This window comes from Pinus tabuliformis, chromosome 8 (assembly GCF_031772625.1).
Source record: "Pinus tabuliformis cultivar Carrire ecotype Pingquan chromosome 8, CPIR1, whole genome shotgun sequence".
Classification (NCBI taxonomy): domain Eukaryota; kingdom Viridiplantae; phylum Streptophyta; class Pinopsida; order Pinales; family Pinaceae; genus Pinus; species Pinus tabuliformis.
The window spans coordinates 467,263,173-467,287,171 of record NC_142294.1 but is presented as its reverse complement, the minus strand read 5'-3'; positions in this window follow the sequence as shown (position 1 = coordinate 467,287,171).

Here is a 23,999-nt window from a genome sequence, read left to right as displayed (position 1 = left end):
TTGAAAACCACTGACTACTTCACCGAGTGGATTTAGGCTATTCCAACTAGATAGACAACATACATTATAATCATTCAGTTTTTAGAAGGTAATATTCTGGCTAGGTTTGGATGTCCATTTAAGATCATCACTGACAATGCTGTTGCGTTCAAGTCAAAGAGAATGATTTATTTTTTCCATGAATATAACATAAAGCTAGGACACTCTACTGCCTACTATCCACGAGGGAATGGGTTAGCTGAGTCTTCTAATAAGAGACTAGTCAACATCATCAAAAAACTATTTCAAGAAAATAAAAACATCCTGGCATAAGATGTTGATTAATTCCCTCTGGACTAATAATTAGCACTAAAAAATCTATCGAGATGTCTCCATTTCAATTAGTATATAGAGTAGATGCAATTTTTCCTAATTCCCTGGGAATCCCTATGCTAAAATTACTACAAGAATTACAAGTGGAAAGAAATGTTTTACAGAGACGGATCAATCAGACCATATAGTTGCAACAGTCCAGGGAGGAGGTCTACAAAAAAATCAAATCATTAAGGATAAAATTAAGAAGATCCATGACAGAAGGACAAAAGACGATGATTTCCAAATAGATGATCTTGTGTTGAAATGGGATTCAAGGAATGAAGACAAAGGTAAGTATGGTAAGTTTCATAGTCTGTCGAAAGGGAAATACAAAAATTGAGACTTTCAGAGGTAATAATGCATTTTTGTTAAAAGACTTGACTGGAGAAGGACTGCATGGTGGACCTGTCAATGGAAAACTTCTCAAACACTACTTTCCTCAAGAATAGATTAGTTTTCATTCAGAATCATTGTAAATATCATTTTACTATTCTACTACAAGAGTGAGGGTAGATGACATTAGGAATTGAAGCCCGAAGAGAAGGCCCTAAGCTTCTGGTGATTTGTTACCCATATTTAAGAATAACAACAGTTAAATCAATTCAAGTACAAAATAAGGACAACATGCCCAATGAATAAAGGCTACTGATCTACAACGTTATTGACACCTCACAAGGAGGATATCATCCCCATTGGAGCCACTGTTAGGGTCCTATAATTTATAGGATCAATTGATGATTATCTATTGATTTTTATATCACATATTGTAAATAATTGTTTCATCCTGCAAATTATTTCCAAAAAAAAGAAAAATTAAGGAAAAAAGAAAAATAAAAGAAAGGGGATACAAAAGAAAAAATATATATGTGAGAAAAAATGAAAGAAATAAAAAATATATGAGAAAAAATGAAAATACCCCAATAAGTGAGCAAATTTAAATGCCACTGCATTTCAAAAAATAAAAAATAATGAATGAGAAGTACCTTTAGAAAGTCAAAACAATGTGTAGCTAATTAAAATGCCACATTAGAGCTCGATAGGTAGGATTAATTGGTATAATCAAACCATTTAACTGTGATTAGACTTGGCTAAATAAAGTTAGTTAAGTGAAGTTTAAACATTTTACCACACAGTGTAATTGTGGCCAAAATTAGAGTTAATTAAAGTTAATTTAGTTACAAATAAGTTAATTATTTGAGCACACAGTCTAATCGATCTCAAATTCATTTTAATTAAGTTAATTAGTTAATTGCATTTTATAGACTGTGATTATAATAGTTAAATAAAGTTTTTGTATGACACGACATGTTTTGTCGCTGCTCACTAAGAAATAAATGGCTGAGATCTCACCCGCCTAGATCAATGATGTGTGATGAGTTCAAACCCACCTTGCCCCTTCGACAGTAACCAAGGGGAGGGTGGGGGGGGGGGTGGGGGGGGGGGGGGGGGGGGGGGGGGGGGGGTTCAAAAAATAGTTTCCCCGCTCACCGCCTTTGCAACGTGTCACCCCTTAGCACATTTCAGACCCTCCCCCCGCCCCCACCTAAAACCATTTGCCACCCCCCTACCCCCACCTAAAACCATTTTCCACGCCCCCCCACCCGTACCTAAAACCATTTTCCGCACCCCCCCTCTGAAATCCACTTTCCTATCCTCTCCTACTTTGACCATTGACTCCTGTGCTCCTGCTCCACTCCCTTCCCGCCAAGTGGTGCCTATGGTCCCCACTCCACTCCTATACGATTTTGCCACATGGCACTCCCCACTCCGTTCTTTTCCCACCCGCTGTCAAATCCTTCCCGCTCCACGTCAACTCACACCTACCATATGGCACCCCTGTAGCATATGTTATGTAACCATTCCCACTATAATAGACCTGCTTCGTTAACAGCCTAATTGTAATGGTAAACTATATTTTCTTATAAAATAAGCCAAATCCAATTCATTCACCCTTCCTTTTGTTGTTTCGAGACATTAGTGTTCAGAGATTTCTCCAGTACATAGTGAGCAGGCCAGAAACCATTACAGCGCCCAGTCAGGGAACTAAACCGCCACCGTGACCAATCAACAAGTGAATTAACTCTGTACCTCAGGCACTAGTCTTCATCCAGCCTTTCTGGGTAATTCCAAATTTTCCTGTTCATTTCCGTCCAATATAGCTCCTAAAGGAAAAACTAAAGTTATAGAAGAAAAGCCCCACCTACCCCCTGTCATTGATTTGGACCATCAACCCATAGTAGATCAAGAATATAAAATTGTTGAAACCAGTTGTGAGTTAAACCTCTATGAACTCTATAATTGGTTAAAGCATAAATTCATTAACCTCAATGATGAATTGGGTATGTGGGATTCCTCCCTTCCCCAATTCATTTTCCCTCAGACCTACAACTTCCCTGAATTCATTTCTTTGTGCCATTTCTGATATATACTCAGTCAGAGGGAAATTGTGGCCCAAAATAATGACATCCTTTTCAAAATCACGTCTGAAGTTCCTGAAGTTTTCTACAGATTGGAACCTTCAAGTATGCTTTAGTTCTAGTCTATTTATTTTTATATCATCAGACAGTCATGTTTCAGTTTCCCTTATAGATATTAGATGAGAAAGGGAATTCCCAATCAGTAATTCATGGGACTTCCTTAGTAAGGAAACGTTCCAATGAATTTACCTTCAGTGAGTATGAATTTACCTTAAGTGATTATTTCTTCATCTTAGTGAGTAGACCAAAACAGGTGGTTGGTACTTGTACCGGAATTACACAAAAATCAGGGTTTATGGGTGTGAATTTCCACCTTACAGGTTGCCAAAGTATGTTCCAATGATAATATTCTCACTAGAATATATTAGAAAAATGATCAACATGGATGAGCTGCATTTTGTGGCAGCGAAGAAGAAATCCCAATTTAAAATAAAAACATAGGTGGGCCCTTTCATTTGCAATACCAAGGCAACAACTAAAGAAGTATATATCCTCCTCAAGCAGATGAACTTCAAACTCAAATTCACTTGGTCATATGATCCCTTGGGAGTAATTTCAAAGCTAAGAGTATAACATAAGACTATTCCCTATACTCACACTCCTAGGCCAGAAATTGAAAGATGCATGAACCATGATCAATGGCTGGAAAACACCTTGCAAGAAGCAGAAGAACATGTAATCTCCACAACAACAGGACAGACTCCAAGACCATAGGAGAAGCAAGACAAGAGGCCAAGGGAAGATTTTTACCCTACAGTCATAGAAATCTAGAAGAAAGGGTTTCTGGTTTAAAAGAAGAGACAAAGGACTGATCCAACATAAGAATCATTTTAAGAGGAAAATGTACAATCTACTATTATTTTGATAGGCCCCCATGCTTCTACTAGAAATGAAGATATTTTTGTAGGATCTCCATCCTCTTTAGCCTCCCAAGAGCCACTAGATACCTCTCAGTAAGGGGAATTGGTTCATGACCAAGATAAGCCAAATATATTTTCCAAGCATAGAGAAATTAAAAAGAAGAATGAGATGTTAAAATCTACAACTTATACACAGTTTTGGAAGCAGAAAACATCCTCATAGCATAGGCTACTCTCTGCCTTTGACACAGAGAAAGGTAAAAATGAAGATAGCCTTCCTATAGGCTGAGGTTCCTTTCCCAAAAACTCCAGAAGATTACAAGAAATCAATATTTTCCTTCAATACTGATCAAATTCATCCAATTGTCAAATAGACCTACATAAGCAAACATGGGAGATGTTGTACTCAAGCTTGAAAACTTCAACAATGGCAGCTTCTAGGCTGCAAGCTTATGTCAACAACATTTAGTCACAACTCAAATTAGAGAAAATATCTTCTCTAGCTAAATACACAAAAATCAAGTCCTTAGAGTATCTAGTAATTAAATTGGGATATAATGCGAACAATATGAAAGTTGCAAAGGATATCATTGGAAGGAAGAATTCCGACATCGAAACACTCAAGAAACAACTGAAGCTTCCCTCCACAAAATACCCATAGACTAAGGAAGTTGGACAATTAGAGAAGGAAAAGGAAGACATGTTCATAATTATTATTGAACAAAGTGGACAGATCAAAGAAATGGAGGTCGAGATGGAGAGATTGTTAAAGGAGAGAGAACAAAAATCATAGTTGGAAGCCATTCCATTGACAACATTTCCTATTGTATCTAATCAATAGTAGGGGCATCCAATTCAGCAACCATCATAGTTGAGGCACAATCTATAGATTCTTCAGAAGAACTAATCAAAGAAACGGATGACCTATCTATCATAGGACAAGAAATTGAGAAGCTGAAAACTCAGCTAAATAATCTCCAAGAGAAGAAGTTGAAAATTGAGAGTTCATACCTAGCAAAGCTACAAAAGACTCATAAATTAACCCAGAAAATTAAACAGTTGGGTTATTAGTCTACAATGGCACAAACACTTGCATAGGAAAAAGAAAGTATTTTGATAGAAATAAGTGAGGCCATGACTGAAATATGGCACTCTATTGAGATCATTCTTTAGCTGGAGGAGTTAGTATAGAGATCAAAAGAGGTCATTGAAGAGGTGAAAGAATATTTAGGACAAAGTCTAGGTGAAGCCACTACTTTCATCATGATTTTGAATTCGAAGACTAAAGAAGAATTGGAGGAGTTTAAATTTGTAGACAGGACAGAGACAATTTGGAAGTGAGGAGGGTCCTTACAAAAAGGAATCTTATGCTTCAGTTGGAAAACAAGTTCCAAAACTTAAAATCCAGCATTAAGAAGTTCCATAGGAAATTAAATGTGCTAAATATAAAGGGGCTGCCAAGTTTGATAGGAATTGGAGAGAAGTTGATCAGGTTAGATGATTATCAAAATAAGTTGTATACTATAGCCAGGGATAAGTCAAATTTTGCCACCATCAAAGGAAGCATCATAGGAAAAGCCTTCATGGAAACTTTGGATTTTGACTTGCTTATCAAACATGAGATAAAGCACTTATTCATTGTCAAGCCTACTTTTCAAAAGTACACCAAGGTGGATGAAACCTACAGGAAGCTTGTTAAATTCTCCACTCTAGCTGAAGACATATGGGATAAATTGTGCCAGTTACTTGGTGATCTGAAAATGGGGCGCTAAAGGCTTCTTGTCATACTTACAAGAACCTCTCCCACTTCCAAAGCTTAAATATTCCCAAGATATTATGATTAACCAATTGCAGAATTAATAATGCTTGAAGTAGGTGTGTGCTTGTGTTTATTTTTAACTATTAAGTGTTGTAAGTTCTGTTGCTTATGATGATATGTCAATACATGTAATAGTAAATAATGCAGCAATATAACAAACACACAGAACAACAAGATAATATGGAGTTCACCAAAAACTCTTGGGCTACATCTCCTTAAGCTCTAGTCAACTCGACTAGGCTCTGGATTATGGCAAAGTCCTTTTACAAGCTCCATGCTCAACTCCACTGGTTTACACAGAACACAATGGGCTTAGAACACCATCTTATCCATGAATTTGAAGCTCTCTGGCTTTCTGGCACTGGCTCTCACTCTGGCTCTCGGCTCTAGCTCTGGCTCTGGCTCTGGCTCTTGGCTCTTGAGCTATCAGTAGTTCGATCGACCTCCATGCGACTGTATCAGCAACTTTTAGCGCTCTGGTTTTTCGCTCGACCTCCAAGTGACCCCAAAACTCTCTCAGTTGCCTGTGATTATGCCTCACTCATGCTCTCTAGCTTCTTTGAGGCATTCTCTTGGCTCTGCGGCTTCCCCAGCCGTTTCTCTACGTGTAATCATCCCTCTGCAGCTCTGTGGCTTCTCTGCTCCTTGTTTGTTCGACTGGCCATCTGGCTCTGTGACTCTGTGGCTCTGCGCATTCCCAAACGCATCATTGTCTGCAAAATGCACACTTGTAGTGTGGCACAATGATCAAGAGCTATTACAAAGGGATCGGGGTCTTTTCCAGGCAAAACCTGAGAATGGACAAAAATTTCAATACACAGATATTTTCCAAAAATTACACTATCGAGCGTGAATTCCAGACTTCAAATTCCTTGAAATCACCCCTATAAACCCTATCGGGTCCACCATTAGTCGCATATCGCATCACATAGGTGGATTGGCCAAAACCCCAAATACACGGGAATACATTGAAAAATCTGAATTTCGGGGCTTCAAAAATTATGAAATCGGGTCTAGAAACCCATCGGGTCCGACGCTTATCGGCATATCGCTATCGCAATCACATTGGCCCTGACATCGGGGTTCGCTGATCGCCGATCACCGATTAAATTTGGACCATTGAACTGCTCCTCGATCGGACGGTCCATATCGCATCGCATATCGCTATCACATCGGTCCTTTGTGTCAGGGATCACCGATCTCCTGACCGCCGAGTAATTCCTTGGCGTTGATCTCCTTTCCCAATCTGACGGTTGAGATCGCACGTCGTGGATCGATTTATCGCATATCGCATTCGCTATGGCCCGGGTATTTTCATATGCCATATGCAGACGCCGATACACCGACGCCGATAATTGGCAATCGCATGTCGCATTGGCCCAGGGGTCCTTCCCTTATGGCATACGTCGACGCTGATCCACCGACGCCGATATCGGCAATTGTATATCGCATAGCCCAGGGTATCGACATTGGGCGAAGGCGTACCTCCGATGCGATAAGTCAGAGGTTGCAATCAAAGGTTCCTTCTGCCCTTGCCTTAAGTCTTCCGCTCGACCCTTCTGATGTGATTTTCCTTTATAAAGCCTCTTATGCCATTTTTAGGAGAAATGCCTCATTTTTCAAAGGACAAAGGCAATCTTCTTTTTGCGATAACTTCTGCATCTGAAGTCCATTTTAGCCCATTCAAATTGTAGTAGATTTAGAATGAAAATATCTACACAATGGGACTATTTCCAGGAGCACCTTTGGACTTTTAGTTTCCTCTGTGAGGAACACTTAGACTTAGAAGTCTATCCAAAATCCATTTTGGATTACGCCTTCCCACTAAAAGAAATTTTGGTCCCCAAAAGATTGATATACTGATTTGAACAGTAAATGAGAGTAACAACACCCTCTTCTTTTAGCCTCCATACACTTGCCTTGCATAGGGCCTCTGAACCAAAGCCTTTGACCACTTTCCTTCCTGGATGTGCTAGTCCTCCTGGGAAGAACTGCTTTCCTCCTTGACTTCATGCAGAACTCTTGTTGAGATGGTCATAGAAGGTAGTTTGAACTTATTTGCCTTGATCATTGATCCAAGGTGGCTCAAACAAATGTGAAGTGACATCTGCTTCACAAAACTTTCATTTGTACCTGTTTGACAAGCTGTCAACAACAACTGTTAACAACAACAGAAATACAGACAACAACTGGATGGACTAAACTCCCGCTTCAACAAAAGAAATAGATTTCACATCTTGTGAATGCCTCCATGTCTTACACCTGCATACAAATGATGGACTAGATACCAAGCCCACAAAACATGCCTTGAAAACAAATGACCCTTCAAGTCAAGCAAGTAGAAAAAGACCATTAGGACTCTTTTTCAAAAGATGAAACACTCCATCATTATCTCCATCTTGGAGACCAAGTTAACTTCTCCCGAGTCAACATTGCATGCACGTTTACAACAAGGCAATCAACCCTTCAAGTTAATCACACACACATGTCCAAATACAAGGAAATCATTAGCATCCCTGTGTTCATGCACATCAATCTCATGCATGCATTTCATCCTTCAACTTTTACTTAAGCACACTGTACTTTCGAATCTAAAATGAAATATAATGTTGCAACAGCAAAGTGAGTCTCCTACTCAACTTTTTCCATTCACCTTCTTGGAAAAATCCTGTAACTTGCATTCCATTAACAAAGAAATGCAGATAGATGCATCAATAGACATGCAATTTTAATTGGATAAGAAGTCTAACCATCTCTTACCAATCCATTTCAAAGGTCTTTCCTTTGTCTGCATATCAACATCAACATGTGAATCATCCTGAAACACATCATCCATGGAAACTTCCTTTCCATTTCTGCCATTTTCTCTTTCCACTTTCTTCAGCTTTTGTGTAAGCATTGTTGGATTCAAAGTCCAACATCTTTCAACAAGATGCCCTTGCTTATGGTAGTAAGTGCACTGCATGTGCATCCTTTTGACAACATGGCTTACCTTGCCCAATGGACCTTTGGCTTCTTGCTTCCTTTCCTTCAAAAGTTTCCTGTATGTGGCCATTCTCTTCCAACATCTAGAAACATTATGGTTATCCAAACCATAAAAGGAACATGCAATTATTTTCCCATATCTATGTGGAAATTTATCACGCTGAACATAATCAAAAGGAAGATGATTAGAACCAGATTTATATCTTTCTATTTCACCTTTATTGCCTTCATGTGGAGGTGAAGCAAATGAAGAAGTGGCTCCCCTTGGAACACCATCAATCTCTTCAAGGCTTTCAGAGTTTCCACAACGCTCTAGTTCCAGCGTGTGCTTCTGAACACCTGCATCCTGCAAATGATGTTTCAATCTATTGCATTCCTCCTGAATACAATCTTCACACTCTTGAGGTAGAGGACTTGAAATGAAACTCCTTCTTGGAACTATTTCAATGGCCTTCATGGCAGCTTTGGAACTTCCTCCGTAATACTGTCCATAGCCAAGACCCAAATAATTAGGCCTTTCCTCAACCATTATTGGCTCAACAATACCTTGTGCATGCTTACCCAAGTCTTTTCCTTCATACCCCATCTTGGACATTAGCTTGGAATCTATGCCCCTGGTATGTTTTTCAAAAGAATCAATATAAGCATTCTTAGAATAATTTGAAGAAAAACAAGAATGGTTTACCTCTTCTTCAAGCTGATACTTGACTAAGTTTCTTTGGCAACAAAGAGTTGTGACTCTAACTCATGCATCCTTTTCAGGTTCATATTTGCAATATGAAGTTGCCTCTCCATTTCCTGCAATTTGTCAAAAAGCATCTGCTTCTCTTCCTCCACGGAATTCAACTGCTCTCTAAGTGTGCTGCTCTTCCTTCCATCCTCATACATTTCTCTCACCATATCCATCATGATGAAAAAGTCTTGCTTCATGTCTTCATCAAAGAATCTTGTGATGAAGGAGGAATTTGAGGACTCACTTGTAGAAGTAGTCATTACGCCAATGAACAAAAGAACTTCAACAAGATTAACAAAGAGCTTATTCAAGAAACCTTTTGCAACAAACCTCTTGTGCTTCTAGGATTGCTTTGAGGTCCTTTGGGATAAGAAGAATGCCTTCAGCCATTCTTCCTTCTTGTCCTTCTTGGACTGAGCTAGCAATAGCTTTCCCTTCACCTATGCAAACTCAAACAATAGTCAGTAAAGCATACAATCAACCTATGACTGTTTAAATACTTTTTAGACAAGAAATCCTTGCTCTGTCAATCAAGCATTCTGAGCTAATACCACCTGCATCATGATACCACTTGCTCTGGTATAACCAGCTTTGATATCACCTTCCTGAAGGTGGGGTTAACCAATCTTAGGCTCTGGTACCACCTGATCTGAAAATGGGGCACTAAATGCTTCTTGTCATGCTTACAAGAACCTCTACCACTTCAAAAGCTTAAATGTTCCCAAGATATTATGATTAACTAATTGCGGAATTAATAATGCTCGAAATAGGTGTGTGCTTGTGTTTATTTTTAACTATTAAGTGTTGTAAGTTCTGTTGCTTATGCTGATATGTCAATACATGTAACAATAAATATTGTAGCAATATAAAAAACACACAGAACAACAATATAATATGGAGTTCACCCAAAACTCTTGGGCTACATCGCCTTGAGCTCTAGTCAACTCGACTAGGCTCTTTGGGATTATGGCAAAGTCCTTTTACAAGCTCCACACTCGACTCCACTGGTTTACACAGAACACAATGGGCTTAGAACACCATCTTATCCCTGGCTCTGAAGCTCTCCGGCTTTCTGGCTCTGGCTCTCAGCTCTGGCTCTGGCTCTGGCTCTTGGCTCTTGAGCTATCAGTAGTTCACTCGACCTCCAAGCGACTATCTCAGCAACTTTCAGCTCTCTGGTTTTTCGCTTAACCTCCAAGCGACCCCAAAACTCCCTCGGCTTCTTGCGCTTATGCCTCACTCGTGCTCTCTGGCTTCTTTGAGGCATTCTCTTGGCTCTGCAGCTTCCCCAGCCGTTTCTCTGTGTGTAATCATCCCTCTACGGATCTGCGGCTTCTATGCTCGTTGTTTGTTTGACTGGCCATCTGGATATGTGACTTTGTGGCTCTGCACATTCCCAAACGCATCATTGTCTGCAAAATGTCCGCTTGCAGCGTGGCACAATGATCAGGAGCTGTTACAAAGGGATCGAGGTCTTTTTCCAGCCAAAACCCGAGAATGGACAAAAATTCCAATACACAGAGATTTTCCGAAAATTACACTATCGGGCATGAATTACAGACTTCAAATATCTTGAAATCACCCCTATAAACCCTATCTGGTCCACCATTAGTCACATATTGCATTGCATAGGCGGATTGGCCAAGACCCTAAATACACGGGATTACATTGAAAAATTCAAATTCCCCGACTTAAAAAATTATGAAATCGGGTCTATAAACCCATCGGGTCCGGCCCTTATCGGCATATCGCTATCGCAACCACATTGGCCCTGACATCGGGGTTCACCGATCGCCGATCACCGATTAAATCTGGACCGTTGATCTTCTCCCTGATCGGACAGTCCATATTGCATCGCATATCACTAACACATCAGTCCTTTGTGTTGGGGATCACCGATCTCCCAACCGCCGATTAATTCCTATCCATTGATCTCCTTTCTCGATCTGATGGCTGAGATCCCATGCCGCAGATCGCTTTATCGCATATAGCATTCACTACGGCCCGGGTCTTTTCATATGCCATACATAGACGCCGATAATCGGCAATCACATGTCGCATTGGCCGGGGGATCCTTCCCTTATGGCATATGCTGACGCCGATATCGGAAATCGCATATCGCATAGCTCGGGGTCTCGACATCGGGCAAAGGCCTACCTTCGATGCAATAAGTCGGAGGTCGTAATCAGAGGTTCCTTCCACCCTTGCCTTAAGTCCTCCGCTCAACCCTTTCGATGCGATTTTCCTTTATAAAACCTTTTATGCCATTTTTAGGACAGATGCCTCCTTTTTCAAAGGACAAAGGCAATCTTCTTTCTGCGATAACTTCTGCATCCGAAGTGCATTTTAGCCCATTCAAATTGTAGTAGATTCAGAATGAAAATATCTATGCAGTGGGACTGTTTCTAGGAGCACCTTTGGACTTTAATTTTCCTCTATGAGGAACAATTAGACTTAGAAGTCTATCCAAAATCCATTTTGGATCACTTGGGTAAAATAATTTTTCACCTTCAACAACAAAGCAACAATTTTTCAGACCTAGCCATCACCAACAATCCTTGAAGATAGTGCTAGAGGACTACAACAGTTTTAGTTGCCTACATTTCTGTCCTATTTATGTAAACCGTTTTAGGCTATTTTGTAAAAAACTTGATATTTCCAATCAAGATATTTTTGATAATTTTTGTATAATTACTTCATAAATCGGAGTACCAATGTTGGGACTTGTATCAAGAAATCATACTTTGATGTAAAGTTGTTCACTGAGCTAAAAGTGATCATTTCATTAGTAGAGAAGATCATTCCACGATTCATGCATTAGGCAAATTGGTGATGTTTTTTCTCTTGTAAACTTGTTATATATTTGTTTTCCATATGTCTTTCTTATCGGTATTGTTTAAAACAAGATGAAGGATTGAACCTGTTTAATTGAATCTGAATCTTTTCCTCCATTTGACTCCAAAAAGCTTCAAAGATCCAATAGCTTGCCTGCCTTGCCCTGTTTCAATCTGTTTGGATATTTTTGTATCTGATCACTCTAAGACTTTGACTCCATTTCCCAATGGCCTTTCCTTGCAGTTTCAACCAAACATTTCAAAAAACCAGACTCTGAACCTAATAACTAGCCTTAAATCCCACAACAAAAAATCTAAATCCAAAAGAGAGATCCCTCTTTGTGTTTAGAAGGGCTAGATTCTAAGCTTAAAAGTGGTTCTATGGTTACCTCTAGGTTTCTTTCACAACCTTAAGAAATTACGGAGTGATAACATCCTAGCGACTCCACTGGGGACTTCAAACAAATCTGATTTGAATTCAATTTTCCCTGGTCAAAATTTTTATTTCAGAGCTTAAAGGCTATTTCTAGGTTTCTAGCTTAGAGATAGATTTGATTAAGGTTGTCTGCAACTTATAAGTTGTACATACTTTATATTTGTAAATATACTATTGTAGATCTATTTCCTAAGAAGATATATACTAGAGCTAATCCAGATCCTAAACCACCAAAAATTGTAGATAATCTTGAAAAAATTCTCAGAAAGAAGAGTTTAACTAAAATCCAAGCGAGTAATAGTCCACTGCCCATACTTAATTCTCTTCTTGAAATTTTAGAAAATGTAGAGGATCTTGAGTTTGATTTGGATTTTGAACATAGTCTTTTTTCGTACTAAATATGACAAACTATTTTTGATGAAAACATTTTAAAACCGTACATTTATAAGCATCAAATTATTAATCCAGAGTTTGATGAAGATGTCATCAAACAATCTAATAAGTTTGAAGTGTTGGTATCTGAATTAGATTAGGTTGTGCAGAAATCTCTTGAATCATCTAGATCTTCACCTTCTTCTTCTACTGCTTCATCACCAGCCCCACCAGAAGTTCCATCTAGTTTTACTACCCCATTAGTAATTCCACCTAATACAACCAACCCTCCAGAAATTCCCCTAGTTACAAGTACACCTCTAGTAATTCCCCCTATCACCAATGTACCCATTTATTCTACTATCCCTACCACCACCATGCCAACACAAAAAACTACCATCCCACCTCCTCTAATACCTTCCACCTCCACATATATTGTAGTTACATCTTCCTCTCATATAACCATCATGGCATTTCGTTATGCCCCCTTGGTTTTACCTGGAAAACTCAATGCTATGACATAACATTACTAGAGTAGAATACCTCAATTTGATATCACAGACCCAATCACCATTCAACAACATATAGATAAAATGAATGATTATTTATATTTGCAAGAAATTGATGATGATGATGTGAAATTGAGACTATTTGCCCAAATTATCACAAGAGACGTTAAGAAATGGTTTAAAGCATTGCCAACTGCCTCTATCCCAAATCTCACACAATTTCCTCAAACTTTCCTTGCAAGATGGGAAGTAAAGAAAAACCCTCTCCAAGTATTAGCTGAGTATAAGAATATCAAAAGAGCCCCTCGTGAAACAATCCAAGACTATTGTACAAGATTTAATAACATTTACAATTCTATCCCAATTAAAATACAACCCCCACCAGGACTAGCTATGATCAAATTCCCAGATGGATTTGATATAGACATGTCTTACCAACTTAGAGAGAGAAACCCTACTATCATTGAGGAAATGCAGAGAAATGCAGTCAGTGTAGAAGCCAATCCTTTGGCAAAGACAGCTAGACTAAAAGCTGACAGGAGAGTCACTATTAAGGAAGAACATTCTTCTTCCTCATCATATGCTAAGTTTAATACATTAGTTAAAATAATGGAGAAAATGATGGAAATAATAAGTTTAACTGATAGGGCTCTTCCAAGAGAAAATCAAGATGGCCCTCCAATTAGAAATCCTGGTTTTAGGAGAAACCCACCTCAAATCAAATAGAGAGAACAAAGAGGCCAAACTGATCAACAACAAATTAAACCTCCTTTCCAAGATAATTATGCAGATGAAAAATCTGAGCTACCAGAGGATCATGAAGAAAATAAAATAAACTTATTTGAGGAAAGTGAAGTTGACCACATTTTCTTAACTAAATAGGAACAAGATTTGTTCTTGTTTTCCCAACCAGAAGTTCTCCCTTTAGATTCAAATGATTATAAACAAGGATACCAAAATGCTATCATAGAGGTGAAAAGACAATACAATTTGAGAAGTAAAAAGGCTACTCAAAATCCTCCCAAGAAAATTCAGAATGACACTCCTACTAGTTAGTCAAAATGTGATTCTCAAAAGGAGACTTCTAAGAAATATGATCTAAATATCGAAGAGATAGATAAGTATTAGACAACTTTAAACATTGAAAATGAATTGGCCAAAGTGAAAATTTCTATCCCTCTCATAGAATTAATCAATAAAAATGCATATAGACCTCAAGTCATGAAGGCTCTAAAGATATGGGAAGGGGCAAACACAGTCAACTTAACAGATGACCAACCTGAGTTGTTTTTTGGACCTAAAGTTGAAGGGAAGTCTTAGGAGGGTAGTGTGACACCTTTCTATATCAGTTTAAACATTCATGAAAAAATCTTGCACAATGAAATGCTTGATTCTGGTGTGTCTTACAATCTGATACCTAGAGCTATTATGGAGAAACGAGGATTAGACATAACCAGACCCTACAAGGATTTATATTCTTTTGACTCCAGAAAAGTGAGATGCTTATGCCTCATTAAAGACTTATTTGTCACATTGGTCCAAATACCAGCAAAAAGTCTAGTCATGGAAATTGTAGTAGCAGACATACCTCCTAAGTATGGAAAGTTACTATCATGATCATGGGGAGCCAAGTTATAGGGTACTTTGCAAATGGATATGACCTATGCTACCATTCTTGTTTTTGGTCAGCAAAGAAGATTATACAAGGAGACACTAATGAAGTACATGGTTAATATCCATGAAAAACAAAACAATTTCCCCCTGTACTCTGTGCATTCTGATTTAGACTCCTTTATTCTGTACAATGATGAATCTATAGAGGAGGAAGTGTCGCACTTAGAAGATGAACTTAGCAAGACATAGTAAACAAAATTAGATACTAAGAAACAAGATGAAGAGGGAGAAGCCCTATGGAATATGGATTTTAAGCAAGGAGCAGGGCAGGTGTTTGGATTTTAAACTCACAAACAAGGATAGCTAAAGGACCTTCTTACAAGCTAAATTTTAAATGTAAAAAAAAATTAGTTGAATATGAAGCATTAATCTTAGGAATGAAACTTTTAAAGAGCTTAGGGGAAAAAAGATTTTCTATGCATGGGGATTCATAACTCATCATTAACCATATTAAATGTGAGTACTCAATGAAACACCCTAGATTAAGATCCTACAAAAATGTAATTTTAGATTTTCGTCAATTTTTTCCTAAAGAGTTAAAATCATATGATACTACTATCATACATCATACCATTCCCATTTGGGAAGACAAAAAAATCTTCAAACAAAAATTGAGGAGAGTGAATCTAGTATTATTACCTTTGATAGAAAAAGAAGTCAAAAAACTTTTTGATGCAAAAATCATTTTACCTCTTATATTTTCAAAATGGGTCTCTAATCTAGTACCTACAAGAAAGAAAACAGGAGAAATAAGGCTCTGTGTAGATTTTAGGAATTTAAACAAAGTCTCTCTCAAGGAAAACTACCCTCTGCCTAAAATGGATCACATCTTGCAAAAAGTAGTTGGTTCAAGTAGAATCTCTTTGCTGGATGGTTTCTCAGGATACAACCAGATTCTAGTTCATCTTGATGATCAACACAAAACAACTTTTACTACACCTTGGGGAACTTTTATGTATGTAAAAATGCCCTTTGGCCTTATGAATGTTGGGCCCACTTTTAAAAGAGCAATGGAAATTGCATTTGCTGATGAGATGGATAGGTTCATTGTAATTTACCTAGATGATATTACTGTCTTTTCAAAAATAGATGAAGAACACCTATTACACTTGAGAAAAGTTTTTGAAAAATGCAGAAGATATGGTATCTCCTTGAACCCCAAGAAAACACTATTTGTATTAGAGGAGGGAAAAATTATAGGTCATATTATTTCAAAAAAAGGCATCAGAATAGATCCTAACAGAGTCGAAGACATATTGAAAATTGACCCTCCCAGAAACAAGAAATAAATTCAATCCTTAATTGGTAGGATAAATTTCCTTAGGAGATTTATTCCAAACATTGCAGAGATATTAAGAGCCATTACAAACATGCTAAAGAAAGATATTGAAATAAATTTGAATACCGAAGCCAAGAATATTTTAGTGAAGTACAGTTAACTTTAACCACTGATCTTGTTTTAATTAGCCATGACTTTACAAAGGATTTTATGATTTTTCCTTTTGCATCTGAACATACTATTGCAACTATCTTGTTACAGAAAAATAGTGAAGGACATGAACAACCTATAGCTTTCTTTAGGAGAGATTTAATGGATGCCTCATTAAAGTATAACATCATGGAGAAACAAGCCTTTTCTTTGGTGAAGCCATTGAAATACTTTAGAGTTTACATTGTGCATTCCCATATCATTGAATTTGTTCCAAGTGTCGTGGTAAAAGGTATCTTTACACAAACTGACCTAGATGGGAGAAGAGGCAAATGGATTGTAGTTATCCTAGAGTATGACATTGAGATAAGAGCCACCAAGCTCATCAAAGGTCAGGGATTGGCTAAGCTAATGGTTGAGACCAATTTTCATGTACTAGATATTAATTTTATAGCTACACTTGATGAGTAGGAAGAGCATGCGACTCCACAAGTATTAGAAGCATTTGTTACCTCTCTTTGGTATGCAAACATTATCTTTGTGTTACAAAATTGACAAGATCCTCCTGGTTTAACAAAGACAAAATCTAGGTTTCTTAAGTTAAAAGCTATGAAATTTTGCATTTTAGATCAGATTGTATATTGGAAAGATGCTGGAGTTACTTTTCTAAATTGTTTATTGAAGGATGAAGCTGATAGGGTCATGAAAGAATTTCATCCAGGAGACTGTGGAGGAAATTTATTCCTCGAAGACCACAGCCAACAAAATCCCGAGGGTTGGTTTTTACTGGCCTACCTTGTTTGAATATGTGCATAAGAAAGTTACAACATGCCGCTAGTGCCAAATCTTTGAAGGAAAGAGAAAGCTTTTGCCACTACCTTTGAAACCAATTTCAGATGAGGTTCCTTTTCAGCAGTGGGGACTGGATTTTTTTGAGGAAATCCATCCAATCTCTTTAGGACAACACAAATGGATATTGACAACCAGTGACTAATTCAGCAAGTAGATGGCGGCTATTCCAACCAGACATGTAACAAATATTGTAATAATTTAGTTTTTAGAAGGTAATATTTTGTCTAGTTTTGGATGTCCATTTAAGATCATCACTGACAATGTTGTTGCTTTCAAGTCAAAGAGAATGATTGATTTTTTCGATAAATATAACATAAAACTAGGAAAATCTATTGCCTATTATCCACAACGGAATGGGTTAGCTGAGTCTTCTAATAAGAGTCTAGTCAACATCATCAAAAAACTATTGTAGTAAAAGAAAAACATCCTGTCATAAGATGTTGATTAATTCCCTCTGGGATAACAAAATTAGCACTAAGAAATCTATCTGGATGTCTCCATTTCAATTAGTATATGGAGTAGATGCAATTTTTCCTACTTTCCTGGGAATCCCTGTGCTAAAATTACTACAAGAATCACAAGTGGAAAGAGATGATTTACAGGGAAGGATCAATCAAACCATACAGTTGCAATAGTCTAGGGATGAGGTCTACAACAAAACTCAACTCATTAAGGATAAAATTATGAAGATCCATGACAGAAGGACAAAATCTGATGACTTCCAAATAGATGATCTTATGTTAAAATTGGATTCAAGGAATGAAGACAAAGGTAAGCATGATAAATTTGACAGTCTGTGGAAAGGGCCATCCAAAATTGAGACTTTTAGAGGTAATAATGCATTTTGTTAAAATATTTGACTGGAGAAGGACTGCTAGGTGGACCTGTCAATGACACACTTTTCAAACACTACTTTCCTCAAGAATAGATCAGTTTTCATTTAGAATCATTGTAAATATCATTCTACTATTCTACTGCAAGAGTGAGGGTGGCTAAAATAAGGAATTGAAGCCCGAAGAGAAGGCCCTAAGATTTTGGTGATTTGTTAACCATATTTAAGAATAACAACAGTTAAATCAGTTCATGTACAAAATAAGGACAACATGCTCAATGGATAAAGGCTACTGATCTACAACGTTCTTGACACCTCACAAGGAGGATGTCATCCCCATTGGAGCCACTGTTAGGGTCCTATAATTTATAGGATCAATTGATGATTATTTGTTGATTTTTATATCACATATTGTAAATAATGTTTCATCCTGCAAATTATTTCCCAAAAAAAAAAATTAAAGAAAAGGAAAAAGAAAAGAAAGGGGATACAAAAGAAAAAAATATATATGTGAGAAAAAATGAAAGAAATAAAAAGTATATGAGAAAAAATGAAAATAACCCAATAAGTGAGAAAATTTAGATGCCACTACATTTCAAAAAATAAAAAATAATGCATGAGAAGTACCTTTAGAAAGTTTAAACAATGTGCAGCTAATTAAAATGCCACATTAGAGCTAGATAGGTAGGATTAATTGGTTTAATCACACCATTTAAGCGTGATTAGACTTGGATAAATAAATTTAGTTAAGTTAAGTTTAAACATTTGACCACACAGTGTAATCGTGGCCAAAATTAGAGTTAACTAAAGTTAATTTAGTTACAAATAAGTTAATTATTTGAGCGCACAGTCTAATCACGCTCAAATTATTTTTAATTAAGTTAATTAGTTAATCACATTGTATAGACCGCAATTATAATAGTTAAACAAAGTTTTTGTATGACACGACATGTTTTTTCGCTTGTAATAAAGCTCTCTCGGAAATAAAAGGCTGAGATCTCACCCGCCCAAATCAAGGGCAGGTGATGAGTTCGGACCCCCCCCCCCCACCACTCCGACGGTTAACCAATGGTCGGCGGGTTTGAAAAGTAGTTTCCTCTCTCACCGCCTTTGCAACGTGTCGCCCCCTAGTGCATTTCAAACCATTGACTCTCATGCTCCTGCTCCACTCCCTTCCCTCCAAGTGGTGCCTATGGTCCCACCTCCACTGCTATACGATTCTGCCATGTGGCGCTCCCCACTCTGTTCTTCCCCCCCCCATTTTCACATCCTTCCCTCTCCACATCAACTCACACCCACCATATGGCACCCATGTAGCATATGTTATGTAATGGTTTCCGTGATAACGAACCTGCTCTGTTAACGACCTAATTACAATGGTAAACTATATTTCCTTATAAAATAAGCCAAAGGCCATTCATTCGCCCTTCCTTTTGTTGTTCAGAGACATTAGTGATTAGAGCCTTCTCCAATACACAGTCAGCAGGCCATAAACTATTACAGATCCCAATTAGGGAACCAGACCACCATTGTGACCAGTCAACAAGTGAATTACCTCTGTACCTCAAACACCAATCTTGATCCAACCTTTCTGGGTAATTCGAAATTTTCTTTTTCATTTCCATCTAGTATGGATCTTAAAGGAAAAAGAAAAGTTACAGAAGAAAACCCCCTCTTACCCCCTGTAATTGATTTGGACCATCAACCCCTAGTAGATCAGGAATATAAAATTGTTGAAACCAGTTGTGAGTTCGACCTCTACGAACTCTACAAATGGTTAAAGTAGAAATTCATTGACCTCAGTGATGAATTGGGTATGTGGGATTCCTCCCTACCCCAATTCATTTTCCCTTCGACCTATCACTTCCCTGAATTCATTTATTGGTGATATTTCTGATATATTCCCAAGTAAGAGGGAAATTATGGCCGAAAATAATGACATTCTTTTCAAAATCACCTTTGAATCCATCTCCCAAATGCTCCAGATTCAAAACTCTGCCCCTATGAAAACTTTTACAGTAGATTCCCTCATGGAATTCTACAAGAACCTCACCTTCCCACACAAAGCAAAGATTTTTGAAACATTTCTCCCCGAGGATGCCCAATTACCTAATAAATATCCCCCCTATTCATCCTCCATGTTCCCGGAGATGACCAAAAAAGTTATCTCCATTGTTTCATGTTTACTGGGCTATCAATCTAATCAGTGGGTTTATGAGGTCATTAGTTTTTTTGTCAGTATTTTCAAGAGGTGAGAAATCCTCCATCATCTTCAACTACAGTGGTTTTCTAGTAGATGCAATCCATGAGCAGTTCCTGAAGTTTTCTACAGAGCGAACCTTCAAGTATGTTCAGTTCTAGTCTATTTATTTTTATATCATCAGGTAGATAAGTTCCAGTTTCCCTTACATAAATTAGATGAGCAAGGGAATTCCCAATCAGTAATTCATTGGACTTCCTTAGTAAGCAAGCATTCCAATGAATTTACCTTCAGTGAGTATGTTGATCAGTTTTTATACACAGTCTCTTTCTTATTAAATAGTAATGTTGAGCCAAGGATAGGACCTGAAATCAAAATATTTCTTCATCTTGGCAACTAGACCAAAACAGGTTATTGGTACTTGTACTAGAATTACACTGATATCAGGGTCTACGGGTGTGAATTTCCACCTTACAGGTTGGAAAAGTTTGTTCCAATCAGAATCTTCTCACTAAAATATATCATAGAGATGATCAACATGGATGAGTTGCGTTTTGTAGCAGCCATGAAGAAATCCCAATTTAAAAAAAAAATGCAGGTGGGCCCTTTCATCTGCAATACTAGGGAAACAACTAAAGAAGCAAATATCCTCCTCAAGCAGATGAACTTCAAACTCAGCTTCACCTGGTCATATGAACCGTTGGGAGTAATTTCAAAGCTAAGAGTACAATAGAAGACTACTCCCTATACTCACACTCCCAGGTTAGAAATTGAAAGATACATGAACCAGGATCAATGGATAGAAAACACCTCGCAAGAAGCAGAAGAACATGTAATCTCCACAACAACAGGATAGACTGCAACACCACAGGAGAAGTAGGAGAAGAGGCCAAGGGAAGATGTTTCCCTTGTAGTCCCAGAAACCCAGGAGAAAGAGTTTTTGATTTACAAGAAGAGACAAAGGACCAATCCAACAGAAGAATCCTTTCAAGAGGAAAATGTACAGTCTACTATTATTTTGATAGGCCCCCATACTTCTACCAGGAATGAAGATATTTTTTTAGGATCTCCATCCTCTTTGGCCTCCCAAGAGCCACTAGATACCTCTTAGTCAGGGGAATTGGTTCATGACCAATCTAAACCAAATATATTTTCCAAGTATAGATAAATTAAAAGGAAGAATGAGATGCTAAAATATTTAACTTATACATTGTTTTGGAAGAAGACAACATCCTCACAGCATAGGCTACTCTCTACCTTTGACACAGATAAAGGGAAAATTCAGATAACCTTCCTATAGGCTGAGGTCCCTTTCCCAAAAACTCTAGAAGATTACAAGGAATCAATCTTTTCCTTCAGTATTAATCAAATTTGTCCAATTGATCAAATAGACCTACATAAGAAAATATGGGAGATGTTGTACTCAACATTGAAAACTTTAGCAATGGCAGCTTCTAGGCTGCAACCTTCTGTCAACATTAAGTCACAACTCAAATTAGAGAAAATATATTCTCTACCTAAAGACACAAAAATCAAGTCTTTAGAGGATCTAGTAATTAAATTGGGATATGAACCCATCAATGTGAAAGTTGCAGAGGAGATCATTAGAAGTTAGAATGCCGACATCGCAGCACTAAAGAAACAACTCAAGCTTCCCTCCATGGAAGACCCATAGACTAAGTAAGTTAGATAGTTAGAGAAGGAAAAGGAAGACATGTTCATAATCATTATTGAACAAATTGGATAGATCAAAGAAATGGAAGTTGAGATGGAGAGATTGTTAAAGGAGAGAGAAAAAACAACATAGTTGGAAGCCATTCCATTGACAACAGTTCCTATTGCATCTACATCAGCAGCAGGGGTATCCACTTCAGCAACCATCACAGTTGAGGCACAATCTATAGATTCTTCAGAAGAACTAATCAAAGCAATGGATGACCTATCTATTAGAGGAAAAGAAATTGAGAAGCTAAAAACTCAGTTAAATAATCTCCAAGAGAAAAAGTTGAAAATTGATAGTGTGTACCTAGTAGAGTGACAAAAGAGTCATAAATTAACCCAGAAAATTGAACAGTTAGAGAATGAGTTTGCAATGGCACAAACACTTGCACAGGAAAAGGAAAGTAGTTGGATAGAAATAAATGAGGTCATGACTATAATATGGCCCTCTACTGAGAAGGAGGAGTTAGTACAAAGATCTAAAGAGGTGAAAGAATATTTAGGAAAAAAATCCAGGTGAAGCCACTGCTTTAATCAGGATTTTGAATTCAAAGACCAAAGAAGAATTGGAGGAGTTTGAAATTGTAGACATGACAAAGACAGTTCTTGAAGTGAGGAGGGTCCTTACAAAAAATAACCTTATGATTTAGCTAGAAAACAAGTGCTACAACTTAGAATCCAGCAGTCAGAAGTTCCACAGTAAATTCAATGTGCTAAATCTAAAGGGGCTTCTAGGTTTGATAGGAATTGGAGAGAAGTTGATCAGGTTAGAAGATTATCAAAAGAAGTTGTATACTATAGCCAAGGATAAGTCAAAGTTTTCCACCATCAAAGGAATCATCACAAGAAAAGCCTTCATGGAAGCCTTAGATTTTGAATTGCTTATCAAACATGAGATAAATCACGTATTCATTGTCAAGCCTACTTTTCAATAGTATACCGAGGTGGATGAAACCTACAGGAAGCTTGTTAAATTCTCTACTCCATATGAAGACAAATGAGACAAATTGTGCTAGTTACTTGGGTAAAACAAATTTTCACCTTCAACAACAAAGAAACATTTTTTCAGGCTGATTCGCCACCAACAATCCTCGAAGATAGTGCCAGAGGACTACAACAATTTTAGTTGCCTACATTTCTATTCTATTTTTGTAAACCGTTTTAGGATATTTTGTAAAAATCTTGATATTTCCAATCAAGGTATTTTTGATAATTTTTGTATAATTACTTCATAAATAGAAGTACCAATGTTGGGACTTATATCAAGAAAGCATAATTTGATGTAAAGTTGTTCACTGAGCTAAAAGTGATCATTTCATTAATACAGAAGATCGTTCCAGGATTCATGTGTCAGGAAAATTGGTGATGTTTTTTCTCTTGTAAACTTGTTATATCTTTGTTTTTCATATGTCTTTCTTATCTGTATTGTTTAAAAGAAGATGAAGGGCTGAACTTGTTTAATTACACTCTATCCTAGCTTATAATCAATATATATATATATCTATATATATATATATATATATATATATATATATTTCAAAATGAGATTAAATATAGAATTCATGTTAAAATTCTCTATGTTTAATTGAATCTGAATCTTTTCCTCCCTTTCACTCCAAAAAGCTTCAAAGATCAAATAGTCTACCTACCTTGCCATGTTTCAATCCGTTTTGATATTTCTGTATCTGATCACCCTAAGACTTTGACTACATTGCCCAATGGTCTTTCCTTGCAGTTTCAACCAAACATTTCAAAAAACCAAACTCTAAACCTAATAACTAGCCTAAAATCCCAAAACAACAAATGTAAATCTAATAGAGAGATCCATCTCTGAGTTTAGAAGGGCTAGCTTCTAAGCTTAAAAGTGGTTTTGTGGTTACCTTTGGGTTTCTTTCACAACCATAAGAAATTACA